At 40.4% G+C, this 9683-nt stretch overlaps 1 long non-coding RNA gene across 1 annotated transcript; it reads right to left on the bottom strand.

Moving 5' to 3' along the window:
* Window positions 1-3540: 3540 nt before the first annotated feature.
* Window positions 3541-9662, bottom strand: LOC308594778. The gene is made up of 2 exons (XR_014011596.1): window positions 7049-9662; window positions 3541-6958 (listed from the first exon to the last, which is right to left on the bottom strand). It is a non-coding gene; the product is annotated as an uncharacterized lncRNA (long non-coding RNA).
* Between the last annotated feature and the right edge of the window lie 21 nt (window positions 9663-9683).

Genomic DNA, 9683 nt, shown 5'->3' with positions numbered 1-9683 from the left:
ACCTTCTAAGCATTCCTCATTGAAAACTAGTCGCCTATGCCCAGTCAGTTGCTCCCCAAACACAAGGGAATTTGGGAAGCAATTTAATACTAGAAGTAGAAGTAGTTTGGGGCATGGAAGGGAACTCAGAAGCCTGCCCATTTGAAGCTTTCAGAATACTGTTCTTACTGTGTGGTGGGCTTTGCATATGTGAGCTACCCTCCTACCCTAAAAAAAAATATTAATTGGTCAATAATTCCAGATCCCAAATGGCTAATCCAGTCATTTCCCCTTAGCTGAACATTTCTGTGACAGCCCAGCTGTGTGAGAAGCCCTCTGATTCAAGGCAGCATCAGCTAACTTGCAAAGAAATAGAGTGATTTGGCCCTGGAAGGAGGAAGAGCTGAAATGAACTAGACTGGGAAAGAGTTTTGACAATGGAAATCTCCAAGATATGTGATCAAGAGATGATAAGAAACTAGCATGTGAGCAGCTCTTTCATTTTCCTAACACATCAAAGGGTTTGGAGCAGGCATGCTGCTGTTTTTGATGAATGGAAGCGAGACCAGAGTGGTGGTGTGTGTACAGATGGGAGCAAATAGCTTAGTTTTCCTTGGCTGTAAGTTGATCCTCAGGCTCCTTGCTTTGTATGGGATGTATTTTCATCAATACCTTGTGTCTATGAATGTTTTGGTAATATGGAAGCTAACTTTACACCCACAAAAAGCAAGAATCTCTGATACTATTAAAACCACCTATTTGGAGATGCCTATCCTAGCTACAGTGAAGCAGTGGTTTGTCTAGTGTGCTATCTTGTTACATGTTAAAAATTGATATCCCAGTGTTTATTTTCCCCATCACCTTGTGGATGCAATATGCTGTAAAATGCTTAACTAGAACTGACATCAGCCAAGCACCTGCTTTCCTCAGGCATTTCATTCTGTAAACCTTAGACTGTTGGGATCACGCTATCTTTCACAAGCAGCTGAGCTCCACAAACTAGGCTCTGCTGAAGAGTCAGCATATTATGCAGCCATTACATTCTGTTGCTGGCCTGAACAGATACTGGGGGGTTTTCTTCCACCTCTCTGGCAAATTTTTATCAGCTGGGTGCTTAACATTCTGATTCCTTGTGCAGCATCTTCCTGATATATTGCTGTTGACATGTATACTGTTCAGTTTGGTTCCAAATTTATGTAGGAAGAAATGTGTTTTAAAAAATAATTTTCTTGTGTTCTCAATAAAGTGCTCACTCAACTATTAAAAGGAACAATGAACGTACTGGGCTGGGAATGCTTGCAAATTGTTGCAGTCTGCACTTTTGATGTAGTTTGTACTGATAAACCTCTGTGTAAGGATTTCATATTCCTTTATACACCATTGCCACTTTTACATTCCATTCTGCAGCCTGGTCAAGTCCTTGAATTCCATCTACACTGCCTTTCCCACCCAAGTACCCTTGTTCCTACTGTGCAAACACTCTTAAGCAGCAGATGGAGAAAAAGGCAGTTTTATCTGTGGTGACCGTGTTTCATATTACAGTACACTTACCGTATATTAAAGGCACAGGGTCAGCAGTCTGTTTCTCCTGACCAGTTGACAAGCCTACTCTCAGTGATCCCATCAGGCGGGTGGGGCTGAGAAAGTGATGCTACAAAGGCCAGATAGCTAAGAGAGGATTTGAATCTACATCTTCTCAGTCCAAGTCAAACATTGTACCATAGGTGAGAATATTATTTACCAGAGCACATCATGTACTATAATGCGTTATGGCAATGTTCTGCCAGTATTACCTATGGTGACTGTGAGAGTAAATATCCCTTCAAAATATCCATGATACAAGAGAGAAAGTTTGCTTTTCCTGCTCAGTTCCTGTTTGCACTGGTTCAGCTACGTTCAACATACCCCTTAAATATACACACATATAATTTGATAGCAAGATTGGACACACAGCCTCCCATCCACTCTGAACAGATGAGAGGTGCAAAGAACTTCAGGTGCCTTTTCCCCATTGATGGAACAACTGATTGTTTGGGAGGAGAATGCCTGCATCATTTTTGTGGCCTGCGCTTTTAGATGTGGCAGCCATTTTGTGTTATACCCACCCCACCCAGCAGCCTTTTTTTGTGATGCCTTCACCGGAGCAATTTTGTGACTTGCACCCAGGGCACTTTCTTAAAATTCCAGATATGCCCACACATCCGAAAAAGTTGGCAGCCTTGCACTACAATTAAAAGAGTAACATTCATGTTAACTTACACGATGGTAATTCCCCCAGATGATATTTAGTTAACAGATATGTGGTGGGTGGTGAAACTTTTGTGCATTATTTACTATATCTTATAGTTCTGTTATATCTTGTAGTTATATAATATTATAGTGAGTGCCAGGAGATAAGAGAGAAAGAGAAAGAGCCATGTAAGCAGTTAGGTGGCTAAGTCTCTCCTGCCTCCATTTCATGGCTTTTGTGGACTTAAGGCAAGATTTGTGAACAGCAATACCGATAGTTTAATGGCATTTCTGCACACTTAAGCAGGTGTATTTTACTAGTGCCCAGTCCCTGAGGCTGGCTTAAAGTTTCATAGGTATGAGCTCTAGTGTTTTATCCACTTCAGGGTCTTGACCTACTTTCCAAATACTCTGAGGCATAATTTTTGGTCCCACGCACAAGGAAGCGATCATTTAATGAATGTATCCTTTGGCCAAGTTTTAAATTCTCCAGTTGATGTGCATGAAAGTCTGGCGGTGTCTGTGGACTTGGTGATAAATGTATTTCCAAATCTGCTTTGACTGAAGAAAATTCTGCTCTTTGGTACTGAAGCTTCAAGCATAGACTCTCATTTGAGCTCATAATTAACTTGCTGTAGGTCACTGCCCACTTGGAAGGCTAATGTACAAGAATGGGAGGGTGATTATAGCTTGGGTGGCATTAAATACTTAATTTCAAGAGTAAGAAGAGCCAGGTGTTCAAGAATGCCAGGAAATCCATCCCATCCCCATCTGGTCCTCCTGAGAGAAACCAGGAATGGCCTCTGACTTGGATTCCCCTGTCCTCCAGAAAGAACCACGCACACACACACACAGAGAGAGAGAGACACACAGAGAGAGAGAGATATGTCCAGTATGCCAATGGTGAGACAAAATTACTTTGTTTTTGCTTTTTAATTAATTAATTAATTGTATCATATAGAGTAAGGCTTGGCATTGAAATTAGGCTGAAAATTATTTAGCCTCAGTATGAACATATGAAGCATATACTGTGTGTGTGTGTGTTTGTTTGTGTGTTTTCTCCTAGTACACATTAAGCAAGTTGATCTGAAGAAATGCTAGTGGATTTTTAGAAGTTAGCAGGTATGTAATACTGGTGGGTGTTATCAAAGCCCATTATGAACAGTTGTGACCGTTTTTTGTGGCTTTGTGGTAAGCAAGCACATAATCCTGTTTCCCCTCATGCAGGCAACTCCCTTACTCTCTCTTTTTTTTAACTCTACTTCCGGTATTTATTCTGTATGTGAGGGGCAAACGATTAAGAAGTTTAAAGAACCACTCACCAGACTGAAACCATTTTATATGCATTTTACTTTGAAGCAGATTTTAGTTGTATCCAGTTCACATTAAAGTTGTAGAACTGGACCCAATGCTCAGTTCTCATTTTTGTCAGTTTAAAACAGTAACAAAGCTGCTTGTGTTTAGATCTTTGAAGCTATGAGGTCAAGTACTCCTTGCATTAGCTTTCCTGTAAAATGCATTAGTGTGTCCCCGTGGAAAATCAAAACTCTTATGGACATAAGGTTTATAATGCTTCTAGTAGCATCTAAGCCCAGCAATTAGGATCATTATCAGTTCTTGTTTCACTGACTTCGTTATGAGCTAAGGCTAGCTGAACAATTCTTAAATGACACATTATAGATATTTAATATTTATACTACTGCTGTGAAACAAAACAAATATTGATGTGTTTTCACCATAGATGAATCCAGCTTTTTCAAATCTTCACAGTACCCCCCACTAGAAACAGAAAATGTTACATGAAGCTGTAAAATGTATATTCTGAAGTGCATATTGTACATTCCTTTTTCTATATATTTCCTTTATGCATAAGTTACATTTCAATTATTCTAGCAAGGGTTATAGAGGAATACACTATAAAAGCTAATGTTAACTACACACATATGTGGTAAGTTAATCATACATAGTTATAATTCTCTACCTGTCTTGTCTTGGCCAAAGGAATCTTCAACAGAGGATGACCAAGAGGCCTTGGAATCAAGCCCTGGGTCACCTTCGATTCAGAGATGGGGAGCCAGGATTTTGCGACAAGCATGAGGAGGGTCTATCTGCACCCAGAGCGAGTTCTGACATCAAGAATGAATGTGCCCCAAGCCCCCAAAAGAGGTGATGCCTCAAACACTAAAAGCAAACCCAGCCCAACCCAACCAGGGAAGTGTCTGACTTCAAGCAAGGATTCTTTAGGAGTAATGGTTTCCTCAGAAATAAGACCCTCTACTTAAGAATACCTCTCTGGATAGAATGGATGGGAGTTAGCAGAGATTGTAGTCTGGTTCCAGCAGCTCCAGCTAAAAACCACAAGTGCCAGGGTGGAAGCGCTGCTGGTACAATGTCTCTGTATCAGTACTGTGCGCTGCCTGCTAGCTTGATGTCCTGCCTACTCTAAATCGGAGCAAGAACTGCCCCTGACTTGCCTCTTGGCTTGGCTTTGCCCATGAACCAATTGGACCCTGACCTTGAACTGCTTTGACTTTATAGTCATGACTTGCTTGGTTAATCCTCTTTTCGTGAAGAACTTCAGCTGACTTGCCATCGAGGAAAATTCATGAAAAAAATGTTTATGGTATGCATGTTTGCTTTCTCCAAAGAAGGAAAGCCCACAACCTCCCGAGGAAGTCCATTCCATTGTCAGAACGTTCTTCCTGATGTTCAGTCTGAATCTTCTTTCTTGTAACACGTTTGCTCAACTACAAGTGAAAGATTCAGGGTTATCTCTTTAAGGAGAAAGTTCAAAAATGAACCTAAGAGCAAAGTGCTTTTCAGTATTGCAGTGTGCCTTTCCATTCTGAAGGGAAGACTTCCTCATCTTTCTGGACACTGTGAAATCTAGTGTCATGTGTTTCACTCTTACTTCACTGCCTGGCATGCCAATGGCTCCCTAGAGGCTGTGCATCCTAAGAAATAGACTGGAGCATCATTTCCCAATCTGGCTGTGCTGGCTGGAGCTGATTGTTGTTATAGTCCAAAATATTTGAGGGTACCAGGTTGGGAAAAATTGGTCTGGAGCAATCTGGTAGCCATTCAGCGGAGAGGAAGAGGTTTGTGTTCAACTCTGCTCTTACTGGTTTGTCTGAACTCAGTAAGAAGACCAATACTGTACATACATGCTGTTAGACTAAATGCATCCTACAAAATGGTACCAGCTGCCTTTATGTTTCTTTTATTAAGAATAAAGATAAATATGACTGCACTCAGAAGTTTCACAATGCACACATATGTCTTGGACCCCAAAGATTTTTAAAAAATAAAAATACACCTAAATGGCTATTAGTATTGTGTAGAAGACAATAAAGGGAGGGTGACACAGATGAACTTAATTATTATCTAAGATTTGAGGTGTGGAATGTAAGATTTCTCAGTGTATTTTTTCTTCTTCATTCATTTGGCTCAGAACACTTACTTTACACAAAATAATAATTTTAAGTAGAACACTGAAGCACTGTAAATCTCAGTTCACAAAGTCTCTGCTCATTTTGAAACATTAGTGAACCAGAAACGAGAGACATATTTTAAAGCACAGACTGAGGGATGGGGGGGGGATGGCAAGCCAACTTAAAATCCAAAATGAAGTACTTTAGATCAGCATAATAGAATTCCTTGTGATTTATGTGCAATGACTCTAAATTAATGAAGTGTTACTTGCTCCAACATTGCTACAAGCTACCTGTTTGACCTCCCTCAGATAAGACATTCCTTTGAAACAATGGACTGTTAAGAAAAGTTGAGGGCATTCAGTGGAAATATCAGTTTGGCACTCTAGGTCCTGCTAGTCAGGTGTCTTTTTCAAAATAACTTATTTATTTAGTATATTAATATCCTACCTTTCTTCTACCATGGAAGTCAACCTTTGTAGTTGTAGTCCAATCTATCTACTGAAAATTGGGTTGACATCAAACTAATTGCAAAAGAAGCCAGATGTGTCTTGCTTAATTTATACAAGCTATGTACTAAGCATATACAAAATAAAGAAAATTATAATTAGGGAAACATTTTCAAAATTGGGTATTTCAGATAGTCACTACTCTAACATGACCTAGCACTGAATTAACATTTAGTAGGCACACTAGGAAAATAATGGGTAAAAAAAACGGGAAGCAGAGGGAAGGACTAGATGGACAATGGGGGGAAGTGTACAGTAATTCTTACAAAAGACTGTAGTATAGAATCAGGAGCAAGTCAAAGAATGGAAGCCAAGTTTGCAGATTACATCAAATTAATCAAGCAATTTGGCTCCTTCCTGCACCACCCTGATATGTCCCTATTCCAGCTGGTCGTTTTAAGATCAATTTATTTTTAATATGAGAGTTAAGGGACTAACCATTTCAGGTGTGCTCCAAAAGCATGGAAACTGTGGGTTAACATCCTGTGGAAAATGGCACAAGGAATGATTGCACCAGAGAAGACATTACTTTCTCCCATGCAGAGGGATGAAAGCTCAGGGGCAGAGCACATTCTTTGTAAGCAGAAGGTTCTATTGAGCAAGCCTTGCCATCCACAGTTAAAAGGATTAGATAGCTGTTGATGTGGTTTCTCCATGACACCATGGAGAGCTCTTGCCAGTTATAGAAACTTGGGTAGACGGTCAAATAGTCTGACCTGGTTCTATGTCCACTAGGATCTTTTTTGCATGGAGAACTTTTGTGCATCTGAACCCAACATGTGTGACTTCTTCCTTTCTCCATGTTTCATTCTGAACATACAAAAGAGCAATTAGTGACCTCCTGGTTCAAACACAAAGTAAGAGCATGCTGATTACAGTAAATAAAGAAAGGTCTTATACCGATATTGCCTGTGGAGAATCCTGGAAACGATGTGTTCTCTTAATCCAATTATGATCCTGAAGGAATGACTCAGGCATCTTATCTCAGCAACGAAATATGAAGCCAGGGGAATGTTAGTACGAATGGCAACAAAAACAAGACTTAGCAGTTAAGACATGCAAAATGGACACCAACTGGATTAAGAATGTTCTCTCAACTTCACCTCACTCTAGGCAAATATATTATATTGCCAGTAAAATATCAAACAGCTTTAAGCTCTGATAAGGTATTCTGGCACCCACATGTATCATCCAATGCCACCTTTGCAAGGTACTGCCATAAGCAGCCTATCATGGTGTGCTTAGCAGTAAGACTGGACCTAGCATTTTATACTGTAAGTCTTTGTTCCCCACTCATAAACTGCAGACAAAATTCATTATTTTATGATAAATAAAATGATGTCACTCTGCCCACAAATGAGCATTACATTTTTTAAAAAAATGCTTTCTTTTGCAATATGCAGGGTACTAAGATTTATAACAAGGTGATTGTTAGAAACTGTTCAAAATAATTTATAATCTAACACCTGGCATTGTGAGGTCCTTTTTTTAAAAAAAAGGCTATTCCTTTTGCCTTAGTAGTTTTCAATCTCATTTCAACTTCAGTAGAGAACGTATCTTTTTATCTAATACCAGCTAATTTTTGAATCAAGGTGTTGTTAGTTCAGATTTCTGTACTGCCATACAAAGCTGCCATGTTCTTAGCTGAAATGCTCAGTGGATATGTTGAATCAGAAGATAATACAAAATAAAGGCAGCAGTGCATGAAAGCAAACCCTGAAAACACCAGTGTTTTGACACATGCTAGGTAATGTATGATGGCATTCTCCCTTCAATTTTCTTTGGGGACTCCTTGGAATATATAGCATATGTCAGTTATGATTTGCTTCTATGCTGCCTCCTTGTAAACAAATGTGTTCATGTGTTATTGAAGTGTAAATTCCAAAGCAAATTATCATGGGAGGAAATTCCAATATGTAATTCTCTTTGAACTTTATTTCTACACTTTTTCATTATTATTAAATTTGTTTTTCACTTTATCTTGCCCAGGCAACCAAAAAGATTTACAACCAAACAGACAGACAGCTCCACAGACAAGACACATGCTCTGCTCATGCCTGGTGGAAGGAAAACAAGCCTTGAAAATAGTGTTCTATGCTGGGTTGCCAGGTCACATGACCAAGATGACTAGTCTTGGGATCCAGGTTATGGCCCTCCTCTCTGGTCGTGCCCGTACTATGCCTGCAGAACAGCCCTTCTTGAAACTGACATTGGCCTCAGCTCAGCCACTTACACTGTGCCAGGACTGATGGCTTCATGCTGGCTGAGCCCAACTGAATCAGGAATCAGCCAACTGAGTCAGAGGTCCACTGCTTTCTAAGCTACTCATACCAATGGATTTTGCCATAGGATTGCCTCTTAAAGTTACCAATAAAAGTCAGAAGTTAAAAAATGAGTTGCCCTTTACAGAACAATAGAATAACATAAGCAAAAAAAGAAAAGAGACTGCCCTGCTGTCACTCATTCGCTATAGCCTTCATGTGCTACAGTCTGGTATGATTCAGAAAATGTCAAACCATGGTTTCCCTTTCTGTACACAAACTGGCACAAACCATGGGCTTAAGAGCTATCTCATTCTCCCTTTACATTCCACAATTTCTTAACTTACTTCTGGGTTCTTGGCAAATAGTTTACTGTTTCATCTGAACCCACCAACTATTAAGTTGAAACTTCAAACTATGGTTTAGCTGTGGCTAAGCCAGTACAGGACTGTAATGAAGCATTTGTGGTGTCTTAGCTACATTTAACTGAATGCCTTGTACAGTGGAACCTTGGTTTTCAAACGTAATCCGTTCTGGAAGACTATTCGACTTCCAAAATGTTCGAAAAGCGAAAATCAAAGGGCTGCCAACAATTTCAATGGGGAAAAAAAGAGAAACGCGCCTTGAAAGACTTTTGAGTTCCAAAAAACGTTTGAAAACCGGAACACTTACTTCTGGGTTTTCAGCGTTCGGGAGCCAAAATGTTCCAAAACAGAGGCCTATTTGCTTTTTCATCTTTTGTTACTCATTCCAACGCTAAGGTGTTACTCATTCCAAACCTTGCGTTACTCATTCCAAAACTACAGAAATGGGCAAGGAAGACAGTGAAGCAGCAAAAACAAAAGCAGCGAGAGGCGCCTAAGTAAAGGTAAAGCCAGCTTTGGACCTAACTTTGCAAACAGCAGCCTACTGGACCTCTGAGGCTATTAGCTAATGCACAATTCAACACGGGCTAGAGAAACCACCATCGCAATCATCACCATTACCGCATCCAGAATAGAGTTGCTAAATTGGGGTGGGTGCTGAATGCATAAAAATACTGGGCTGACCACTGTCCCTCCCTGGAAATATATTCGGGGTCTGACTGAGCCATCTTCTAGGCACGGCCGTGAAGAGCAGCCGCTTTGCTCAAACGTTTCCCGGAACCGCTATCCCCGCTGAGCTCATTGCCACGGTAACATTCCCACCCGACTCGCATTAGTCACTATTCCTCCCACCTTTGGCTCGGCGCGTAAAAGCGCACGGATAGACAGCCGAGTCAGGAGGCGCACCCC

Source organism: Podarcis bocagei (assembly GCF_964188305.1).
Source record: "Podarcis bocagei genome assembly, chromosome: 9".
In the NCBI taxonomy this organism is placed as follows: Eukaryota; Metazoa; Chordata; class Lepidosauria; order Squamata; family Lacertidae; genus Podarcis; species Podarcis bocagei.
Note: the sequence above shows the minus strand (reverse complement) of the source record. Positions and strands in the feature narration are given on the sequence as shown.